The sequence below is a fragment of the Strix uralensis genome, chromosome Z, assembly GCF_047716275.1.
Source record: "Strix uralensis isolate ZFMK-TIS-50842 chromosome Z, bStrUra1, whole genome shotgun sequence".
Classification (NCBI taxonomy): Eukaryota; Metazoa; Chordata; class Aves; order Strigiformes; family Strigidae; genus Strix; species Strix uralensis.
Genome location: NC_134012.1, coordinates 48,364,397 through 48,389,083, shown reverse-complemented (window position 1 = coordinate 48,389,083; position 24,687 = coordinate 48,364,397). Strand labels below are relative to the sequence as shown.

General features: G+C 42.1%; 1 pseudogene; it reads right to left on the bottom strand.

The window, feature by feature from the left end:
* Window positions 1–1,747: 1,747 nt before the first annotated feature.
* Window positions 1,748–15,494, bottom strand: LOC141938252 (uncharacterized protein C12orf50 homolog; annotated as a pseudogene).
* Window positions 15,495–24,687: the final 9,193 nt, after the last annotated feature.

The following is a 24,687-nucleotide window of genomic DNA, read 5'->3' as shown; positions in this document are numbered from 1 at the left end:
TAAACTTCCTTATTTGGTCAGGTAAGAACTCTTCTAGGTTTGACCTGAGATTTGTCCCTGGGCTGTAATTTCAGCCATCATCCTATGCTGCTTGCTTAACATTTGTACTTTTTTGGCTGAATAAGATACTCTAATTGTCATAAAACTGCTTTATATTCATTAAATATCAGTGCAATTAAATTCTGTTAGCACCTCTGCCTGTTGGAGGAGGAGGCTACAATTTCAGATTCTGCTTGGTTATTATGTAGGGAGATTTATTCATGAGTATCAAGAAGAGTATACTCATCTCCATTTTCCATGATCCCATGGGTGCAGGGACTTGCCTCTTGGTTGAGCTAGAGAAACAGAATCCAGGCGTGTGGACTAGGATTCAAAACCCAGCATCCTTTAGCCAGTGCTAATTCTCAATTTGAGTGTGAGAGATTGAGCCGGGCATTGCTCTCTGCAGGTGACTCGCCCCTCAGATCTCTCTCAGCTTGTCAGTCATTCAGGCAGTCCCTGAGGTCAGCAGAGAGAGATCCTCTGGTGCCAGCCTGTGCAGCTGCTCTGCTTCCAGGGTTTAAAGGGTGGCTGCAGAGAAGATGGAGACTCCCTTTTTAGAAGGAGCCCCATTGGAAAGACAAGGGCTAATGAGTCCAAGTTACTCCTGGGGACATTCCAGTTGGACACGAGAGGAAAATTTTTCACAACAAAAACACATTAGAAACTCTTGTCCAAGCTTCAGTGGTTTTAATAAACATAAGCACGTGTAAGTCCTGTTACTCTCCCACTGGTAGAACACAGAGAACAAATTGCAAATAACTCAGCAGTTCTTTGTCAAGTATGTTATTTCTTGTATAATATAGATATGAAAAAAAATCCTGTGAAGCTTTAAGAGCAGGAATCTATAATATACATTGATTTGCTCCAAAGCCAGAGGACAAACAGATGCTGAAGAACTAAGGCAAAACTGAGATACTGAGAGTGAAGGATTCCTTGAAGAGACTAGTGACAAATCTAACATCCCTCTACTTCATTCTACAAAAATAGTGTCAGTAAAATAACCACAGTAAAAGTCAGCATAGTTGAACATGCATTCATGTATTTCTGTCACCTTAAACTGGTGCATCTGAAATTTCCTCCACTTTCCATTTACTATTCTGTGGTTGTTTCTCAGTAACAGGAACACAGTTAATTCCAGTTAAACCCAAGCACAAATACAGAGGTTCATAATGTCGGCCAAGCTAAAACCAGAGCTGAGCTGAAAAAGCCCTTGACACCATTTATGTGGTTGTCAGTTAAAGACCTTCTAAAACAGGGACTTCCTGCCTTAACATGAAAGAACAGACTCCACTGAAAGACTTGCAAGTTATTAACATCTTAAATGGTTAATACTGTTAAATCTAAAATTTAAAAAATAGAAGTGTTTTAGTAAGGCTGGCAGGCTAGGACTGTTTAAAAGGTGAAGAGCGAAGAGGGAGTTCTGCAGAATATATGGGGGAGAAACAAATCCGTTGTGCATTTGCCTTCCTGAATAAATACCTTATCCACTTCACTGTATCCATGCTATCTAACATCATAAATCCTGCAACATTCTCAGTAGCCTTACAATTATTTAAGGAAGGATCTGTTCCGTTCATCTCTAACAGCTGCTATTCCCCCAGAAACTAATAGTTTATTCACTAATGAATCCATCCTCACTGGCAATACTATACTCGGTATTCACCATCACCCTTCATTAAAGAATAGAGCAAAGTTCCTATAAATGCTATGAAAAAGTAGGCCGCCAACTACAAGGGGAAAACAACAAAACCCCCACCACCTTTGCCTAATTCTGCCCCTCTTCCCAAGTCACATGAAGTACTCCGTTATTAAGTATCAAAGAACCCACAGAAGTCCTCAGTTTCAGGATGCATTTCCAGAAAAAACTCTTTTAAAAACCTCGAGTTGTTCATCCTTTTCTTTTGCTAACTTTTGATTTTATAACACAGAAAAGCCCCTTGTAGGCTAGAAGCTGTAGTTGTAAGCATCTAGTCCAAACTCAGTGGCCATAAAATAACACCTCTTTGCATCAAATTCACAATACTGTTTTTCCTCCTCCCCTTGACTAGTTTTCCTACAACTCCTTCACCTGTTAGTACTCGTCCTGTACATCTCAGTCATGCACATATTTTCACTCGTTTCTTGATCTTATTGAGACTTTTTCCTCCTTCCATTTTCAGTCTTTTTCTCCCTATTTAACCAAACACTTCTAGTTTCATAAACTCTTCTAGAACAGCATGTCTCAAATATTATTCTAACACGAGTAGTGGGAACATAACCTGAACGGGTTAATAAACCCCTGGGTGCAAACAGGTGACACACACCAGCTAGACAGGAGGGGGTTGGGGTTGATAATCACAGAGGTCACCATTCGAATGAGCACCTGCAGTGTCCTGTGCAATAAGGGTGCAGAGGGAAGGATGCTCCCATTCTTTGCAGACAGAAAGCTAAATGCAAAAGGCAATTCGCAGTGCTAAGAAAGAGGATGCACCTCCAGCTTCTGTAATAGGTACAGAAGCTCTGCTGCTTTTCTCACATTTCATGTCTGACAGCTTCCCATCGAGCTGCTCCTGAGGACTTCCCCTGATGCATTTTCACTGTCCCTACCTGGCAGCCCAGGTGTCTATTCATGCTTGGGGACTGTATAAAGCAGAAGTTGCCAAAGGGTCAGGTAGTAAGTACATCATGGGAGTTATCCAGTGGATTTTTTCCCCCAGGATGAGTCTTCCTCGACTATTTTGCTTCCCACATCTCCCAAGTAACTTCTGTGATTCATGCTTTGTCTCTGTCCACCTGGCCCACACCAAGCACTTTGGTTATCTTGGCTACACTTTGATTAACATGGCTACCTTGCTTTTTTATTGCAGAAATGAGGCTAAATCTTCATCACTTCTCACTCCTCACAGTTTGTGGAAGGTCAGACTGAGACCTCACCTCAAACAATACTGCAGGGTACCTCCACACCCCAGATGGTGCCTTGGAGTGACTGTAAACTGCTGCAGCCTTTTACAGTTACCTAGAGTTTTCTCTTTGTCTAATTCACAGCTCACACTGCAAAGAAAACTCCCCTCTGGATAGTGTAGCTGTTCTGCATTTGTAAGTGAAAATCCTGGGGGCAGGTGAGAGGGAGAAATCAGAGAGCAGAAAAGCACCGGAATGGTACAGAAGTGTCACCTTACAGGGAGGGCACCAGTTACCCAATCACTCTCACACTTCTGCGGTTACATTTCATTCAGCTACAAAAAACCTGTGCAAAATAAGCAATGCTTATGCACTCCCCTCCAAGACAGCAGAGAGGCTGAGCAGGATACTGCCATTTCTTGTGCTTCATTAAGAAGCTTATCTGATAAACTGCTGAGCTGCACCTCAGCAATCCTGACTGCAGGCCCTGCATTTGCCAGGGTGCTGTTAATAAATTAATCAGAAGAGTGGCATTTGCACAGGAGTCATAGAGAAGCTAATTTGGCTCCTCCTCATTTTCAATATTGATCATTCCTTGGGAAAGAAGAATAAAACCAAGCATGTTTCTGGAGGCCTGGTTGAGTTTTTAGTGCTGGTAGCTCGTAAGACTATGGGGGATTGTTTGGGTTTTTTTTTTTTTTTGGTGGGTTGACCATTAATATTAGGAGTTATTCAGAGGTAACATTGAGTTCTACTGTATTTACATCCTTTTGCAAGAGGGTGGGAAGTGTAATGCCCCTCCTCTAGGAGGAAGAGTTTCTTCTGACGCTTGCTTTTAATCATCCTTCCAGGACATGATTGAGCAAGCTGTGATGAGCAGGCTCTCCTGGACAGTACTCCTCTAGTAAGTAATTGAAAGGTGAATTGGAAATATAACTTGTGTTGCTATTAATGTATGCAAAGAATCATTCCTACTTCAGTGTTGTAGTAGGTGTAGTAGCTGACAAATTTCCTAATTTAAGAGCGAGCACTGTCAAGAAGGATTGAGCAGGGAACCTGACAGAAGACAGCTGCTTCATCTGCCAAAAAAATGAATCTAGTTTAATCCATGTTATTTGTTTTACAAGCAGCAAACTTAACGCTGCAAAAGCCCAAGAGGCTAAACTGATCTCTCAGCACTTGCCTACTGGATGTAGAAAATCATCCGTGAACTCTAAATAATTTATCCATTTAAATGTCTTTCTGGGCTGACCACTCTAATATTAAACTTTTTTTAATGGAAAAAAACCTAAAAGAATTTTTCCATGTTACAATATATTTTGCATCTTTTCCCCTCTTTGTACTTGCCTCTAGGAGACAGCCTGTGTTGTTTGGTTGGTGTGCTCAACTCACAGCAGAGCTTGCAGACAGGTGGTCAAACATAATAATAGCAAAAGCCCAAGATATTGAGCATTTCCACAGCAGCCAAGGGGTTAGTTTTTCAGGAGGCCTTCAGGTCCCTTATAAAGAGAACATTTAAGCAAAGGCCACAGGCAGTTTTATAGGACTGGGATTAGCAATTTAAATGAGGGAAGTTGTCTTGGCAGTTCTCATCCTGAGCCATGGCGCTGACCGATTATGTATCAGATAATTTTTAGGGTAATACTAGGAAGTAATTTCTTCATACATCATACAGTCCGCAGTAAAACCTAGGCTTCTGAGGCACAATACTTTGAGAAAACTGAGGACATGTCGCCTTCTCCTTTGTATTTGCTCCTCTGTTAACCTGCAGCTGTAGTGTGTAATCGTGAGAGCGAGGCAGGGTCATGCTGTGACAGGAGGACAGGTCTCCGTTAGGTCCGTGCCTCTCCCGGAGCTGCTGGTGCAGTGTGCTTACCTAGGCCCAGACCAAATTTCAAGCTGTGTTCCTGCAGGGGAAGCCTGATGCAGTTCCACTGCCTGTCTGCCTCGCAGGGCTCAGAAAGAAAAGATGAGACACATTGGGAATAATCATCTGACCTACTAATGCGCCTTACAGGGCTCTAAATTACCTGCCACCACAGGGGGGAAAAAAGGGCTTGGATACTTCTCTGAACAACTCAGTAACAGTCTCTGCTCAATGCACGGCATCGATCAAAAGAGCAAACAGAATTTAGGATGCAAGCAGAGCGGTGTTGAAAATGATACTGAAAGCAAACACCGTCATATAAATCAGTGACAGAGCTTCCTCTGAACCGCTGTTGTGCCCTGATCACTTCATCAAAAAAGGAGTGGCAGAGGGTTTACAGACAACAAAAATGAAGAGAGGCTTGGGAAAACATCGATTATGTGGAGAATGAAATGACTGGAACAGTTCAGCTTTGAGAGGTACTATTTAGGGTGCCATGGATAATACATTCACTAAATTGAATTTAGGGAGAGCTGGGAATTTTCTAACTGCTTAGTTCCAGTAGAAAATGTGAATTTGTCAAAACAGAGGTATTTTGTGGGAATATATAATTTAAAAAAATTATTTCAATGGAATCACAGCCAAGGTTTCTGCCTGTCAGGGACTTTCCTCCCATTAGAAACATGCCTTATCTCCACCAAGCAGGCTCTCTGGGATCCCAACTTTCTGTGGGAGATCTGTGTCATGGGCCTCCTCAGGCATAGGGCAAATGATTATTCAGGTTCAAAACTCCAGGGCAAAGCCACTCTAGGGACAAGCAGCTATTTGAAACAAACTTTCCAGCGCTCTGGGAGCTTTGGATCCAATAGCGCTGTGTTTGTAGAAAGACAGGAAATTTTAAATCCCCTCAAAGCTGAGTCTCTCAGGATTTCATGAGTATGGCTTGAGCACATTGTTCATTTAACATACTCCTCTTCATAAAGGAAATGAGTAGGCACACAGAGACCTGAATCCGAGGTGAACCAAAGGGTGCAGGCACTGTGTCTTTCCCCAGAAGCCTTCTAAGACAACCATGAATCTGCACCAATAGTCCTCCAAAGGCCAAAGAGCAACTTAATGGTAGACCTCACAGTTTAGGTCTGCTCCTGTGGCTTAGGTGCTGGAGTGGGAGTGCATGGTATCAGTAGAATCCAAATAATTCAGGCAGGGAGAAGTAATTCAGTGACAGAAAGCTTGGATGATCTCATTCATGTTTCCCATTAACACTATCCGTAAGCATAGGGTTGGAGAGTGGCTACAGATACTTCAATGGTAGTTTTTGCTGTCTTCATTTGCATTTCCCTACCCAAAATGGTCAGTTGCTGAGCAGCCAGGTTGGGTGTAATAAGGCTGTGCAGGGTGATAGCCACCATCTTGAACTGTTGCTCCTGAAATGCTGTTGTTGAGCAATGACAAAGTCATGGTGCTAGTTCTTGGCAGAAGGCATCATCCACTGTAATCCCCCCGAATACAAAGCTCCTCCTGCATCCATTGCTGGTCATCCCCTGTTCTGAGGACAGTGTTGCCCCGTAAGATGGATGCTGCATTCATCTTCTAGACACAATCTCTGATCAACAAGGGGCAGAATAACTGCAGAGACTGTGAGAATATTATTAACCCATCTTCCTGATCTGTGTGGGTTGGGAGCAGGCCATCAGGGTGTCCTCTCAGAGGTAAGCTGCGGCTGGGGGAGTAAGCCTGTCATTCCCTCACCCTTCCTTAGGCCTTTGTGGTGGTCAGCAGTGATTCAGGCAGCAGGCACTGCGATGGCATCTGTAAGAGAGCTGGGAATGGATGAGCAGGAGCAGAATTCACACTTCATTGAGGGGGATGGTCATAGGGACAGCGATGTACAGCCATCATCTATGTGGGGCAGGCGAAAGGACGCAGCAGCATATCCTCATGAAGCCCACTGTCCTGATGGCAAAGGTGTGTAGGAAAAAATTCCCCTTGGGAGTGCTTGGGAATGCACCTTTTCCCCAGAGCACTCTAATATGCACAATTATGACTTTCTACCCCTAACCTGGGGAACTCCTTACTTTATCCTTAAATCCCATAAATTTTTGAAATTTCTCAGCTCTCTGGCAACAGCTTGTGGAAAGTAGCCCTCACGGGATTCAGGGGAACACAGCTGTAGTGACATCATAAAATTCCTCAGAATTCCTGAGATAGCACACTGCTCTGATGTCACAAAAATGACGAGGGGACAGGTGGGGCAGAATGGAATGACATGACCTGTACAAAATGAAATATTAAATTATAACCTTTTGAAATGTCAGAATTTTAAACATAATAAAAATACCATTTGTCTGTCTTCAGTGTAGTTGCCTGTTGATAGAAAAAGGGCACATCATTTAAAGGAAAGTCAAGAAGTTGAAACCTGATTTAAAAAAAATACATTTAGTACACCACATACAAAAAAAAAAAAAAAAAAAAAAAGCTGTAGAGCTCACGGTTCCAATTCTATTAGGCAGGAACAAAATATATTTGGAAAGAAAATAAAAATCACTCACTTCAAGCCACAAGATCACTACTAAACAAAGAAACTTTCCATGAGCATGTACTACTCATTATTTCCCTGCTTTGGAAACACCTGTAGTTTCCCCAAAGCACACTCTTCTGGTCACTCTTGGAAATGGGTTATTGGAATGTCTGGATTGGTAATCTGCTTGAAGAAGTCATAGTTTATTGTCCCGTAGAGCTTCAGTCAGCACACGTATCCTATGCATGCAGGGACCACAAATTGCAGGCATTGCAACTTGTAGATTCTAAGAAAATGAGGTACAGGTTATGAATTTACAGTGCAAGGAGGTCACTGAAACAAGCCACGTAACATGGAAAATTTACTTTTAGCAAGAGTAAAATAGTGTACATTTAAAAAAAAAATATATATAAAAAATCAGGAACCCTTCTTTTCAGGACATTAACTCTTTGCTACTTGTTTGCCTGGAGTTTACATGGGAATTAAGAGATTGGTTTTCTCTAGAGCAGCTCTGATGAGACTCCCAGTCTGGGAACAGCTCTTCTCAAAGACTGTTTCCTTGAGGAGAAGCTGTGGTGAGGGCTCTCCAGCTCAGGAGGGAACAGAAATGCTTTTGGAGAACATGTAGGATGAGGGAGAAGTAGGGTGATGTCATCACTGTGTTCTAAAGAGACAAAAAATAGCTCTTTAACGATTTTGAATATAAGTGGTTGTTCCTCTCCCCTGAGTTGGCCATGAGGAAGCATAATGAGCCTACTGCACCCTTTTCTCTTAATTTAAAGCCGTTGCAGAACACTGCAGAGAGGCTTTGGCTCTGGAGAGCTGGAATAAAGCGCTCACTACCAAAGGGTGGCTCTAGGGAGGTGTTCGAGCCCATTCCTGTGACTGCCCTGACCCCTAGGGACTGCAGAGACAGTTAAATAACTTACAGATTCAATTGTTTTCAAAAATAAAGATATATGTTTCCATAATGTCTTGAGCTACAAGGGAGCTTTTATCAGCAGATATCTTCATTAGGAAGAAATTGTCAAAATCCTTCTATTTTAAGCAATCTCTACAATTCCCAGGGAAGTTTTGCTCAGTTTTTATTTTACACCAACCAATTTTTTTCTCATTTGGGTGTTGACTTGAGATGGATTTTGCTACCTTAATTAATAAATAGCTTCATTAAAGTATCAGTGCTGCTAAGATGCTGGGAGTTAATGTTGTAAATTTAGCCATATCAGTTTGTTCAGGAATGCCAGATCTCAGGCTGGAAGCTTTGCAAACTTCTTAATAAAATACAGGTGGTACCACTGTTAATCTGTTTGCAGTCTGATATGGCTCACCTACAGGAGATGTCTGATGACCTTTGAGAAGTACCATCTGGAAAAACATTAGTATATTTTAACAGGTATGAGGTGAAAGCAGCAAATCATTTCTTTCCCTCGGGCCTTTCAGTTCAGCAGCAGACGATGTATGTGCATACGTAATACCAGGGCAAGTTCAGCTCTCCTTCAGTAGCCCTCTGCCTCTGATCTTTGGCTCATTATTTCAGGACTTATTTTCAAGTAGTGTTAGTTTCAACCAGTGTGGGGGATTTCTCGTGCAGTGAGTATGTGAAAAAACAGAAATACAATCTTTAGGGCCCCACTGCATGAAATGTAGAATAGCCACAATTTCCTTTGACTCCTCTTTGGCGCCCTAATGACAGAGACAACCAGACAGAAGAGGATTAAGAAATATAATAGGGGATGCACCCGTGATCTGGAAAACACACATGTGTTTTTAATATTTTTGTGGATCTTAGTGCCGCTAAGGCTGTGAAAAGGAAATCTTAAATAAGGATTTGATGACATAAAGAACTGATCCCTGTCTGTTCCTCTGATTTCAGTCAAGAGTAGTTAACACCTCACGGGAACTGTTAATATCTCATTGACCCATGTATTTATTATAAAGTGATGAGGTACTAAAAAGATGGAATTGTATCAAACAGTTACCTGAATGGTGGTTTTAAACTGAGAGAATGTGTTTGCATGTGGGTTTCTTCTCCTCCAAGTCGGTGCATTAGAGTATCCTGACATATATTTGTCTGTAGAAAACACATAGACATTGTTTCTTAATCACAGCTGCAATGGCAGGAAAGACTCTGTGAGTCTGATAGGAGAATTCGGTATGACGTTAGCTGAAGGACCATCGGGTGAATCCCACATCACCTCTGAAATACCAGCTAGTACTCAATACAGACTCCCTCTCTAGTCGTTTAAAGCTCATTTGTAATCTCGCAGCGTTCCCAGGGGGCTCACAGGACCTTCCGAATGAGGTGATCCCACCATGGACATCCTTGACTCCAACAAAGGGGATGCTCCTCTGTTTAAAATCTGCCCAAAGGCATCAATTGCTTTTAGAGTGAATGAGTCCATAAGCCAATCTCCTGTCTTATCCCTGCTTGTGAAGAAAGCTCTTACAAGGTGCACGGCAGTATTCCGTTTTTGTGCTGGGCAGTTGATTTTGCATCAGAGTACGCTGCCTAAGGACTAACCATTTTCTGTAAAACGGGCTTAAAAATGAATGTTATTAATACTCTGGTGTTCTGTTAATTCCAGCTTAATTCCATTAATTCAAATTATTAATTCCACAATAATCCTAAAATTTTCAGTTTATACACTGCATGTAAGTATTACCATAGTTTCGCATTTGGGTCCCAAGTCTTCTATTTGTGTCAAGCTGATTCGTTTGCTTGGGGCATTTCTGACCATGTGGCTTGGGTACTGCTGAAAAGAAAGGTAGCAAAAATGCTAATGGTTGCTTTTATGACAAAAATGGTGACCAGTAAAGCAAAAGATGTACAATTGTGGTTACATCCAGAACAGATTGCCAGAAAGAAAGATACAAGACTGGGAATCCCACCTGTAGGCATCTTGTCAAATTTATGACATAGCAGGTGCTATCAAGAGGACAGTAGAGTATTTCAAAGATGGGAAAGAGATGAAGGAAAATATCATCCTGAATGAATGGCAGGAAGAGTGAATTCAGTCCTCTGTCCAACATAAACAATGTGAACAAAAGTAATATAAATTGCAAAAATTTATGCTACATTTAAATTGATTGCCGAAGTTTGAATAAGACATAAAAGATGCTGTAAAAAGTGGGGATCAGTATATTTGTGCACAGTGGCACATCATTGCATTCATCCCTCCTTGTGGGACAGAGAACTGTCTTTCTGCTATGAAGGTGCTAAGTTAGTGTTCATGGCTGTTCTGTCTGACAGATAGTAAAGGTTTATAAAGCTTCACATTTCTGTCTATGGATACTGCTGCAATCTGTTTGTGAAAATGATGCTGGATCAAATTTACTCTTGCCCATTCTCAGGCATAAATAACTGAATTTTCACCTGCAGGGACCAGTCGAAAGCAGCACAATACAGACAGGTGCATTTGAGGCATTTTAAGAACCCAGTGTAAGCAGGAGCCCACCTGTAGCTTCACTGAACTTTGGTTCTTGATTGGCAGTGACACTACAGTAGACGACATATGCAGATCTTCGAGGTTCTGGAGAGCTGAAAGAAGACTTTCTTCCAGTTTGTGTCACATAAAGACGAGAAGAATCAGTTTCATCATCCTTCCTTTGACCCCTTTGTTGGTAACTTGGTTTTACTCTGAGGTCTGAAGTGTGAATTTCTAAAAGTGAAAAAACAAACAAAACTGTTGTGCTGTTCTTCAAAAATTGACATACTGGCTGGGAAACAAGATCAAAAAATTGTTCTTTGTGGGTAGCCCAATCGAAATACATTCAGTTATTTTATTTACCACATGATGCTCAGCAATGAGAAGCCAGTGCTAAAGTATATTACCTCCATTTTCAAAGGCTCTGCGATCTGTTCTGGGAATATTCTCACTTGCTACTTTCCTTCCTGAACGCTCTCCTTCTCTTTTTGCATTATTAAATGTTGTAGGAACTGTATTGCCATCACCTGGAAAGGCAAGAGAAAGAACGGTTTAGCTGCTTGTGGGTAAGCACAGGGAAGGGCACTGCCGTTCTCTTCCTTCCACCTCTGGGAGCTCGTGATTAGTTTAGTGCAATTTCCTTTAACCTCTCATTTTCTCTGCTTCTCTGTCTTTGGTTAGTTCTTTGGATACTGCCAAGTGTAACTCGAGCACCTGGTGTGTGTCTGCCGTGCTCTCTAAGGAAATACCATAATGCAGAGGTTAAAGAAGACCATGGCTCCAAAGTAAGGAACCAGCTACAGCCACCTGCTTGTTCTTTAGCTTCTCACTTTTCATGAATGATACTTATGGATCCTACCCGATCGAATATGTGGCATATTCAAGGTGCGTGTCATCATTGTACCTAAAACCTCAAGAGAACTCACTTGAAGAAATGCTCTGGGGAAACACCTCTATGCTTTTCTCTGAATGTATCTAATTATAAATACAGATAAATATGACAAGCTATATCCATATATTTCTTACGGATTTTCCTGTCTATAGTCTAAACATATATAAATATTCAACAGAAATAGCTTGTCAAAACTATTTCAATACAAACGTGTTAAAAGCAGAAAGAAGAAGAAAATATTTTTGCCCAGTTCTGTTGAACAGCTTAGGCTTTGTATGTCTGTATGGTTCAAAGTTGAGACAGTTTTTCCATTCCATTTTTTATTAGCACATCATCCTACTCAAATCTCCATTACATAAGAGTATTATCAAGAATTTATCCCTGAAATTGACACTAATGTGAAAATAATTTTTTTTTTTTTAATTGAAAGTAGTAGGTCATATTTCTGTCCAGAAATTTCTGATGACTGATCTACTGGTGAGTCTGATGTGTTATTATAGTCAGAACATAATGCTTTCTCCTCAAGTGGAATTATGCTATTGCTTATTCAGTAAAAGAACTAATACAAATTTCTTTTTTTTTTCAGTCATGCCACTTGCTCAAGAAAGGAGAAACAAAATACAGGAGGTAAATACTTCTTAATTGGTATATGTTGTATATGTTATAATTTGTATTTCTTTGTCCTGCATTATGTTGGATAAAGCCTAGCATTCAGAACAAAAAGGGAACTCTTTTGTTACTGTCTCTTAGAAGGCACTTGAAGGGGGTATTTATTTAATCTCAATTTAGTTATAGAAAAGTTTGATGTGTGGCTGCGTTTCATATTCTAGACACCCAAGACAGCCAGCAGAGAGCACAGAGCACCTCTGGGAAAGGGACTGGTCTCACCTCTCTTTGGCACTGTCTTAGGATGCAATAAATAGCCCCCTAAGAGTGCCTGCACGGCCTGATGGGGAATTGAAACTACATTCCTACCTTAGGATGGTTAAAACTAGGCTACACAAATCTTGATCTTGAAGAAAAACTAGATGCAAGACCTATGTTGTGTATCTCAGGAAAGTACACATGGGGTTAATAGCCCATTTGTGCCTTTTCCACCTAGATTTGATACAGGTAGTCAAGACATGGGTGACACTATATATATGTGTATATATACAGAGAGAGAGAGAGATGGGGGAAGATTACTGAAGTGTTTTTATGCTCTTTGTAATATGCTGTCTTTTATCGACACTAAATTTAAAAAGTGGGGAGGAGGGGCAAACTTTGTGATAGTTTCTCCATGTAACAGTAATTTTAAAAGTGGTAAACATTGTCCAAGAAGATGAAAAGTACTTGCCTTTCTGCAAGTCTCGGTCGGTAGCTTCCAGGGGTAACCGCTCGTTTTCCCGAAGTGAAGACACAGTTTTTGTTGGTTGGTGTTTGTGAGAGGGCTGAATCCTCTAATACTCTCCTAAACACACCCCAAGAGGGGAAAAAAAAAACCCAAAACAAACAGCTAAGTTTACTATACGGGCAGCACTGCTGTTTAGGAAAGAGTGACTAAGTTTGTATTTACCAGATTTATAGCATATTTCCTTTATTGCTCTTTCCTCTTCAATATCTGCAGCAGTCTTAGGCACCCAGTTAGGAACATCTGTAAGAAATACTTTTCAAGGATTACTAGACAGCTATACAAAGACCTTCAGCAATTCTTAATAACCAACCACCACAAGGAATTTCACTTTGGTCACAGCCCTTCTCTTTTACTGGCTGCAGCCTCTGCTTCTGGCCAGACAATTGATTCCTTGCTATTAGGTATTTGCAAGCGCAGTGGACTTGCAGTGACGACACGTATTAAGAAGCAAATGTTTGTTGATCTAAACTGATTCAAAACCATCTTCACTACTCGTGATCCTTCTTTTACCCCCAAAAGGAAATCTTCTGATGAAACGTGTCGCCAGGGAGTGCTTGTCACAAAACCTCTGCCCAAAGTTCCTCTGTTGATTTCACCAGACTGTGGGTTTCTCTAGGCTGGCTTTATTAACAACTCAGAGTTGGGCCATCACCTCAGTGAGTGGCAACAGCTAACAAAAAGTGCCCTCTATAGATACAATATAACATACAATACAAAGCGTCTTTGGTGATTTTCCAGGAACTTTCAACTCTTAATTCATCATCCATATCAAAAGTCCATTATATTCCACAGTTTCGACTAGTTCTTGTCGTTCCGTTCTAACTCCTCTTCGGACACCGCTGTTCACTGATGCAGTCTTCGGTCATCATGGTTACTTATCTTCTGAACAATCTTCATCATAATTCACTTTTAGACCTCTGAGGAAAGACTCAAAATATTCTATTTAACATATACTTAATCTGTGTCTAGCTTTTCATTACTTAGCTGTTCTAAGTTGCTTAAACTGTCAGTATTGTTCCTAGAGCACCTGTGCTCTATTGCAAATAATATCTATTTATTAATTATTCTTGCTATTAATAATATCCTAAGAGAAAAGAGTTTTCTAAAGCTTGTTCCTTTTACAAATTCCCTCCTTTTGTTTTTCCCATCGCACTCCTGTGATCTTTCTTATTTATAATTCCACATCTCTCTTTCTGTCTTCTGTATTATAAAAGAACAACAACCAATGTAATATCGAAACAAAACAATCACACAGACTATTATGACTATAATAGTTAAAAATAATAACAATTAATTTAAATAAAACTTTAGCTGGGGAAATATCAATTGGCTGTCTTGGGGTATTCCTTATATCCCATAACACTAAATTTAAAGCATTGGGCCACTTCAGGCCAGGCTGTTTACAAACCTTAAGTAATTTTTCTTTTAAGGTTCTGTTCATTCGTTCTACTTGGCCAGATGATTCGGGGTGATGGGGAGTATGAAATTGACTAAAAATTCCTAAGGAATTATAAATTGGTATTAAAATATCTGCTGTGAAATGACCCCCATGATCAGACTTCAGGAACTCCCTATTTAGGAATTATTTCCTTCAGTAAGATTTTTACTACTGCTTTTGAATAATTTTTCCTGGTAAGAAAAGCTTTTACCCATCCTGTTAGCTGATCAGTTATCACTAACATGTAAGAGTACCCCATATTTTTTTTGGCATTTCAGTATAATCAGTTTGGAGCTTTTGAAAAAGGAATGGTGGCTGGAGGTCTTTTTCCACTGGGTGCCTTAATTCATACAGAAGGATATTGTTTACAAAGTTTACATCCTTCACAGATTCTTTTGGTTGCTGCATAAATTCCCAGGGCAGCCCAAAGTCTTTGAATACGGAGCGCTAAGCTCTCTGGCCCCCCATGAGTTTTTTTGTGATGCCATCGCGTAATCGGTAATAAATACCTTCTTGGAAGAAGAGGCTTGTTATTAAGCATCCATTGTTCTCCTTGTGGCTGGGCTCCAAGCCGGATCCACTGCTCCTTTTCTTCATCAGGGAGGTCTTCAATAGAACTTATTTATATCCAGAAGTTCGGATATCGCCTCATGTTGTGATAATGACATGATAGACACAACCTGTCGTGCTGCAGCTCTAGCTGCTTGGTCAGCTAAAGAATTTCCTTTAGATATCATATCTTGCCTCTGAGTATGTGCTTTTATATAGATGACAGAAATCTCAGAGGGTAATTGTATCGCCTCTAATAATTCTTTGATCTGCTTTCTATGAGGCATAGACTTCCCTGCTGATGTTAAGAAACCCTGTTCTTTCCATAAAGTCCCAGTTGCGTGGCAGATACCAAAAGCATATTTAAGTCCATATTTTGCAACTTCTGTAAGAGCAATTACTTCTGCTCCCTGTGCACCTAAAGGTGCCAGGAAAAGGTCCCACCAATAGTACCTGCATTTCCGTAGTCACTGCAAAACCAGTACATCTTCGACTTTCTTCATAACAGTAGGAGCCATCCGTGAAGAGGTTCAAATCAGGGTTATCCAAAGGTTGATCCTTCAAATCATCTCACGGTTTGCTGGTTTCACTTAGTAATTGAACACAGTTATGATTATCTTTTTCTCCATCGGAGGGTAAAGGCATTAGGGTGGCAGGATTCAATGTATTGCACCTTTCCAATTTCAAATTATTAGCCAATAATAGAATGATCTCATATCTATGCACCCTTTGAGGAGATAAAGTTTTCTCCACATACTCTTTTAATAATATCTGTACTTCATGGGGTACACAGTTAGTGGATGTCCTAGGACAATTGTCCTGTTTTGTTTGTTTTTCTACTATTTCAGCTGCTGCTGCTATTGCTCTAGTGCAAAAAGGAGTTCCTTTAGTCACTGGGTCTAATGTAGAAGAAAAATAGGCAACAGGTCGTTCATGTGGTCCTAAAGTTTGTACTAACACCCCTCTCGCAGTTCCTTTATTTTCATCACAATTTAAAAAGGTTTTGAATAATCAGGAAGTCCTGGCTTTAATATGAATCCAAGATACTTCACTTGCTGTTTGCAAAACTGTAATTTGGACAGAGATGCACAGAGTTCCTTTTTAACAAGTCGGATACATAGATATTCAGTATCTCTCATACAATCATCCTTAGTTTTATTTGCTAATAACAAATCATCAACATGTATCAAAACAGACTTCTTTGAAAAAAACCAAATCTTGTAAGTAATTTTTCAAAATTTGAGAAAATACTGTTGGAGAACTAGTAAAATCCTTGTGGTAACCTAGTCCAAGTTAACTGCTTCCCTTGCCACGTGAAGGCAAAGATTGATTTGCTTTCTTCCACAATTGGAATGCTAAAGAAAGGTCCTGTAAGATCAAGCACCGTGAAATACTGTGACTAGGATCTGTACCACAGGATGTGAAGCAATTACATGTTCATTTACAGCTCGTTGATCTTGAACAAATCTATATTCAGGGTCTTCATCTTTATCTACTGTATGTTTACTAACTGCTAAAATTGGCGTATTATAAGGACTACGACATTCCTTCAAAATTCTTTTTTTCTAAAAAATGTACAATTTGTTTTTCTATACTGGGAATGGCCTCATTTATAATTGGATATTGCCAAATTGAAGGAGTCGTCCCTCCTTTTGTTTTTATCACACTTGGCTCAGCCGATTTTAACAATCCCACTTACTTCAAAGTTCTCTGGGAATTGCAGCCAATTCAAATGGTATATCATTCAAATCATTTTGGTTTTGACCTCCCAATTCAATTATTTCTGAGCCCATTAAAATCAATTGAATCCCTGTTGGAGCCAAGGAGATAAATGTTCCAAATTCCTGGAAAAGGTCTCGTCAAAGGGGTAGATAAATATTTTATTTCTTCCCCTACTACTCCCTGTACTATCATTCGATATGTGGAGAACGTCAAAATTCAGTACAGGCCCAAAAGGCAAGTAGGGGAATTGGGAGAGATCACAAATTTACCCCAAACCAATTTCTTATCCAAAATGATACCATTTACCTTTGCAGAAATCTGACCGTGCTCATCTACCTTGATTCCAACGGGTCCCATTGTTCTTTCAATTCCCGGAGAAGATGAGTATCATTTTCTTTACTGTGAGTGAGGTCAAGGAGGTCTGGCAGGTGGGGATCCTCCTTGTGCAGACACAGGTCTCAGTGGGCACTCTCTCTGCATATGTTCCAAATTTCCACAGTAGAAGCACTCTAAAGAATTAGCATATTGAGAGATAAGAGGAATTCTGCCTCGCGCACCCCTTCCCCCGATTCTACCTCAGGGAAATCCCTGACCTCTCCCTCTTGGGTTATAGGTTTGAGTAATTGCTACAGCCAACAACCCAATTTCTCTTTCTTTCTCTTTTTGCTCTCACTTTTTCTCAGGTTTTAACCTTTCTTCTTGCTGCTTTTGCTTTCATCTCTCCCGTCAAAAACAAAAGCAGCGATGCTCAAGATTTTAGTTAATGTTTTACCTTGCCAGCCTGGCATGAGTTTCTCAAAAACACTAATAGCTAGTGGCTCTTGGAAATTGTCACAGGTCACACCCCCATAATCAAAGTAGCCTTCAATTGGCCCTAATAATCACTTGGGTGCTTGTCTGATCTTTGATTGCATTCCAAAACTTTTGTCCAATTAGTTATTCTCTTACCTTTTGGGAAAATCTTTTCCCTTTTCTCTGCTTGAAATAGTTCTCGTAATAAAGTTTTCATATTCTAATTAGGGGTGTAATCAGTGACAATTCCCAATAACAAATGAGCACATTTTTCAGCATCAGCTCGTAAGCGAGGCATTTTTGCTTGCCAAGCTACTAAATCACCTTGCTTCCAAGGTTCATGTCACATTACTACTGTTACTGGAGAGACATCGGCGCCTGCACCAGGGCCCGCTCTAGGGTTTGGTATGTAATCCAAATGCATTGGATACATGCCAGTACTTCTAAAAGGGAATTCAGTTTCTTCAGCTTTAGGAGCTGAAGGAAGTAAACTCCCTTTAGTTTTTATCAAAGAGGTTTTCTTTCTTTGTTGACCTCTATTATACCAAATATACCAATAATCAATATCTTGAGTCTCAGAATCCTCCAAAATTATTCTTAGAAATTTTTACTGATGGGGTTTAACTGTTCCTTTCAGAGGCCATACGTCCATTGGCCCTCCTCCTTTATTTCTTGTCAGGAATGGCCATTCCTCTTGGCACAATATTATCAGTTTTCTTTTCTGTAATGATTGTGCCAAAAGTATCTTCCCCAATTTTCTAAAACTTCAGCAAGGGGCGTCCCCCTTTCAACGCTGAGTACTGTCCCCATTATCTATACATTGCTTTGATCTCTCTCTTTGCAAATTTAAACACAAGAGTTTACCAGTATAATTCTATCTGGAATTACCTGTGCCCAAGCCTCTTAGGTGAACTCAACTCTTATTTCTTTGCCGGCAATTTGAGTATTGGTAATGGCTTTGTCCAGAGGAATATCTGACTCTTCCTCTCTTGTGTCCTAGAGTCCCATCTGGGGTGCCAATTCTGTTAAAGGATTTTACCAGACTGTGGGTATCTCTAGTCTGGCTTTATTAACAACTCAGAGTTGGGCCATCACCTCAGTGAGTGGCAACAGCTGACAAAAAGCGCCCTCTATAGATATGATATAACATACAATACAAAGAGTCTTTGGTGATTTTCCAGGAAGTTTCAGTTCTTAATTCATCATCCATATCAAAAGTCCATTATATTCCGCAGTTTCGACTAGTTCTTATCGTTCCGTTCTAACTCCTCTTCGGACACCGCTGTTCACTGATGCAGTCTTCGGTCATCATGGTTACTTATCTTCAGTATTGTTCCGAGAGCACCTGTGCATACTGCATTGAACTGTTAGTATTGTTCCTAGAGCACCTGTGCTCTATAAAAAAATACCTATTTATTAATTATTTCTGCTATTAAGAATATCCTAAGAGAAAAGAGTTTTCAAAGGTTGTTCTTTTGCACTAGGTGCATCTGTAGCCGCACACACACACGTTCCCATACAAACACAAAACCGGCGTAACAACCAAAAGCCCAATCCCGTACCTAAAATACTCTTCCGAGCTTTGTGCTCAGTCATGGTGAGGCCATTTGTACCTGTTGACCGGATTCAACAGGCCAGTGTGATCCCCATTTTCTTAGTGGGCTCGCTGAATACAGCCTGTAAGTATGATCTATCAGCCTTTACTGCTCTGTGAGTCCAGGTACCGCAAGACAAAATCACAGGGGTCCCTTCCTGTCATCAAGGCCTCTGGGATCCTCCAGCGTTGAGTCTCAAATGTAAAAATAAAAAAAAGCTCATAGCGTTCAGTTGGTAAGTGGTTGCATAAGAAAGGGGTAGTGAGTAAGAAGAGGCTGTTACGGTAAATTTGGTCTCAAAAGAACCCCCTAAGACTTAGTAGGAAGTTTTGGAAGGCAGGCGTTCTGTATTGCAGCAGTGGACACACGGGGGATCACTCCACCTCACGTGCATGCTGAAAGTACACTACGATCCCGTGTCTCAGCCGAATTCTTCTCTTCTGGTTCCAATCCTTGTTTCAGTTTCAGGGTCATCTTTCAGTTCATCACCATCTTCATTTTTCTTCCACTAATTTTCATCTTACACAATTCTAAGACTTCAGGATGTTCTGTTCAAAGCTTAGGTAGAGCAAGCAGATTCTATATACTAAATTCTCTTAATCTGGCAAAACAATTAAGCATCCTGTGTTAAAACTGCCTCCCTAGGATTAGCTTGAGTGGGTTTTAAACCAGCCTTGGGTTGGGACTATACAAGAAGCGGGCTAAGAACACTTTTCAGGCCTGTTGAGCAGCACCCCGGTTGCTTTGGTAATATTACGAGACAGCTCAGTCCTGAACACCTTTCACTAGGCCTTAAAATCTATTTCAGACATACCAGAGGTTGTATTTAAAATTCTTCTGCAATTGGCTTTAGAGAGAACCTCTGCTACACCCTTAGCCCCTGTGTGCTTCCCTGCTCTGCATTTTGCACAGCTTCACCCCCTGCAGTAACCAGGCACTAGAGCTGTTCCACCCGTCTCTGTCCTTTACATGACACCTTCTGTTTTCATGGGCAAGCAGTTGTGAGCTGAACTCACTTTTTACAGGAGCGCAGTATCCATCCCCTGATCATCTCTAAACTGCAATGGGCACTGTAAGGCAATGGCACTCACGCCACAGTCTGCACGGAGCTACCTGGTCACGCAGAGCTCTTCTCCTCTCCAGCTGCTGGAGTACGTTAGAATTACTTCAGAATCACAGGCACTGCTTTTCTAAGGTGGCCCTTTCATGGAAACTGTGATCACAAACCCCGTGACTGAGGAAGGCAGAAATACCATTCCTGGTAACAGTAAGAGCTTTGCACTATGAGAAACTGCATGATACCCTTCTTCAGTGCTCAGCCCTAACTGACACCATTTTCTTATTTTTTATTATTCAGAAGAAGATGTTTCCAGTGTCTGGGGAAATGCTGTGTGCTATCTCAGCCATAAGGAGTAAGGCAAATAAACCACACTGGAAAAACTCCCTCTGTGATTTGCTTCAGTAGCACTTTATGTGAACAGGAAACCTGCTGCTCATTTCAGTCAGAAGAGAGTCACAGCCACAAAATCCCGTGATAAAGGCCGTATCATACAAATGTGGATTAGGAGTTTCCTAAATTGTATTTACAGAAGAAAGTGCTGGATGAAGAGCATAGAATCATAGAATGTTTTGGGTTATCTGGTAGCCTAATTATCTTTCCTCTTTCCTCATTTTTTAAGCAAGCTTTGTATTTTTAGAGTTGTAAGATGTCTGAGCCGAGGCGGGGGGTGTGTGTGAATGAGTAATGTTTCAGTGACTTACACCTTTGTTATAATCGTGGGCTTCAAATGTGGCTGCTTTTCAGAAACATCTTAAGCATCGCACCTCTTGCAGCACAAACAGCGTTTTGTCTGTATTGTCAACAAAAATATTTGATGTGATAAACAGAAGAGTTTGGCAGCTCGGTATTACCTGGGTAATGCGTTGAAATTGCAAGCAGTGGTTACCACTTGCAGGCAGAGGAGTAAATTATGCTTTGGGAAACATTTGCAGGCAGCCTGCTCTGTTCTCTAGCAATAGTAAAAGAGGGTTCGTGCCTCCCCGCTTACAAACTGCTTTGAGAACTGCTCAGTGTTACGGTTACCGCTGAGATGTGCAGGAGCATGAAGTTCACTGTGTAGAGAAGAGATAGGAGACAGGCTTGACCTTGGCATTTACTTATGTATGTGTGACGGGAGGCTTGAGCAGCAAAAAGAGAGCCCCTGTGCCAAAAGAATTATTCGCCGCCCCTGAGAGCAGAGAGCATGAGCATGCCCAGCTTCTGGTGTGGAGACAACGCTTTCTGCCCCTTGGGGAGCCCGTGGGGGCAAAGAGCGTGCTAGCCTCTTGCTCTGCAAGGGTCAGACTTCTTCCAGCCCGCCCTGCTGTGTTAGTGTGCTAGGTAACCGCTGTGTTGTGAGTGTGCTAGGCAACCTTTGTTGGCTGTGTTGTGAGTGCGCTAGGTAACCGGCGCTGAGGAGCAGTCCCCTCACAGGACTGTAGCTGGCAGCCAGCGATACTGACCTCCATTGCAAACCGTCCTGAGATCAGTTGGAAAGGCCAGTGAAATGTCCAGGTTGGGTGTTCTCATTTTATCCCTCATTTAGGTAACGACAGGGTTGAGGAGACTGAGCATGCCGAATGCTCAAAAAGGATGTGGGAGGCTGGTTTGTTTTGGCAGGCGCAAACCAAGTGTTTTTCAGTGTCTGCTGCTTGAAACTGTGTCTGCCTTGGCTGATCTTTCTCTTCTGGTTGTCTTTCAGAATGCTCCAGGACGACCTGCAGCTCAGTGACAGCGAAGAGAGTGGTGACGACCAAGTCAGTTTAAGATGTTCTATACACTAGGCACACAGACATCCCTTTAAATCATCACGACTTGTGGCGTTGTTCCGACTTCCTTAAGCTCACCTTTTCTCCCCCTCTCCTCTTTGTTTTTGTGAACAAAACAGGTTGCTGAAGAGCCACCTTCTTCACTTGCTTCTGCAAGGCACAGGTTTGTTCCCAAACTACTAGCTAGACCAAATAAGGAGGAAAACCAAAACTACTTTTTATATAGGGGATAGATGGGTAAGGGCTCCTGGTTTCTCTTGTTAGATACAGGCTTTGGTTTCTAACTGCCTGAAGCTGCTGTTGAAAAGTGGCTGTAGTTGTGTGGGGTTTTACCGAAAGCTCCAGTTAGAAATGAATAATCCCGGCATGCTGGGTTTGGCCTAGGAACCAGAATGGTATTTCCCCAACTGTTCCCTTCTTTTCTGCTCTTCCCCTCCACGAGTGTATGTGTAGATCACACTGGAGCTGATGGGATTTTCAGTTGTTGTAGTGATGGGTGAGTGTGAGACCTGAAGCCGGCACGGCAAGTGCCCGCTGAGAGCAGAAGGCACGAGAGCTCCCACCAGGCCAATGCCAAACCGTCCTTGGACCCCAATCTCGTGAGAGATTTTTTGCTTGGCAGTGCCCAGGAGCATCTTGCTCTCAGTCCCCTTCCTCAAGGCCAGGGCACAACAACCCCCAAGCAGGACCAGTGGCCACAGGCCTGCCGTGGTGACCAGAGAGGATTTCCACCAGGACAAACTTCCCTTGTCTGTCAGGGAGAAGCGGTTGCTCTCGCTGGTGAGGGACTGCCCCGCCAGTCACCAGAAGTCGCCAGACTCTCCCGGCAGTCACCCGAAGAGAGCAGAGGCCAAGGAACTCCGTGGTGAGAGGAAGCGGGACCTGGGGAGGAGAATCACGGGCACTGGTGACAAGTCCCGTCGAAAGAGGAAGGTGAGAGGTGGAGGTGGAGGTGGGTTTGTACAAGGACCAAGGTGGTGGTTGAAAAACACTCGTGTAGAGTTCGTTCCCGCTTCATAGCTTGGGAGTGGATCCATTACGCTCCTTCTCTCAAGGTGTTACCCAACTTCTAAAGGGAATGTGCATCAAAACTGTCCACAGGTGTCTCCTGTTGGTCACAAATGCCCTGCTGAGCAAGTGAAAAGCCCTGTAAGCTAACAAATGCTTTGGTGTTTTAACACATTTTTGGATGTTTTTTGTTGGAATACCTAGTTTTCTCAGACAACAAAACCCCAGCCCTCCTATGCCGGAGGAGCTTCTGGCAGCAGGCTGTGTCAGCGTGTGGCTGACCAGCCCCCGTGTAGCATCTGTGGGTTTCTCTGGCTTTCAACCCAAGCAGAGCTTTGGAGGGCTGCGGTGCCCCTTCCCCCTGCAACCCGTTTCAAAGCCGCACGGTACCTGCAGCGCCTCCCAGACTCTGCAGCCATCTGCGCTACCCATCTAATGTCTGTTGTGGGAGAGCACCTTGCCTGCAGTTTGTGGGGGTGTCCAGAGGGAGAAGCCACCCCCACCTGTGCTTTTCGGTTTTGTCCACGCATGCACCTTCTGCTGCCTGAACCTCTACCAGGTCCTTGTTAATAAAACCAAAAAGCCCTGCACATCTGGGGCAATGTGAGTGATCTGACTCCCCTGGGAAGGCAGTTTTTTCCTTCCCTTTGATAAGGTGTGTCACAAAACACAATTGCTTGCAGTTGATGACTTTCCCAGGAGGAATCTGAATACCTGTCTGTACGATTCAGACTGAGGGAGGAGAAAAAAGTTCATCCCGAACTGATGAAATGCTTATTTCCAGCAATGGAAGTGCCTTAATTTTGATTACCATGAGCAACAAGAGGTTTAGCAGTTGCATCCCCTTCACTACAAAATAATTGATCTATCTAAGCAAAAGTAGATAAAATGTCATTTGAGGATTACTTGTCAGTGAGCCTGAAATCTAGATCCGCTGTGCTCTGGGTTCCCCCTTTGTTGATTCCAGTATCACGTCTTCTCTTTCTTTAACCAGAATCGATCAAGCTTAGTTGGTCTGTACTTTACATGCACTTTGAAAACGTGAGTGATTTTTTTTCTTTTGTTTTTCCTTCTTGTTAGAGGGAAGTGGAGAAGGAGATTGATCAGAAGAGAAGGAAATCAGAAGAAGAAACAGAGTCATTGCAGTCTTCAGCTGATGAGGACTCCAGTAACTTGAAGTGAGTATACACTGGAGGGATGGCAGAAAGATGCATAAAACTGAGTCTTTCTTTAAGAGGTTGAGGCAAAGGACCGTATCTCCGGTCCTCATACTCGTGAGTTTGCTTCTAACCTAATGTGCCTTCTGAAACTTCATCTGCTGCAGATTTGTCTTTACATCCTGGAACCGACCACGTGGCTGTGGGAATGTAATTGATTTGCCTTTGTATTTGTTGCAGATGTTCCTCTCTCTCCTTACAGCTTGAGGATTATGGTTCTAATCATTGAAGCATGAGCTGATGTTTCAGTGGCTGGTCATCCTCCCACACTTGGTTTACACTGCTGCAAGAGCCTTGAATGTTGTGGCATTTGTCCTGATTTCCAACAGCTGAGATGGGGATGAAGACTTTGCCATTTGAAACCCCAGCTTGTCCATCCTGCAGTTTACCTTGCTGCATGCTCTGCTCCGTGTATTACACGTAGCTCAAAAGATGTGTTCATGCCGCAAGAAATTTAATTGCCAGTTGTGCCCGTGCTGCTTTTCCTTCTAAGCCGGTAGGCAGAGATTTGCACTGCTCTTTCGGACCGGGTACAGGG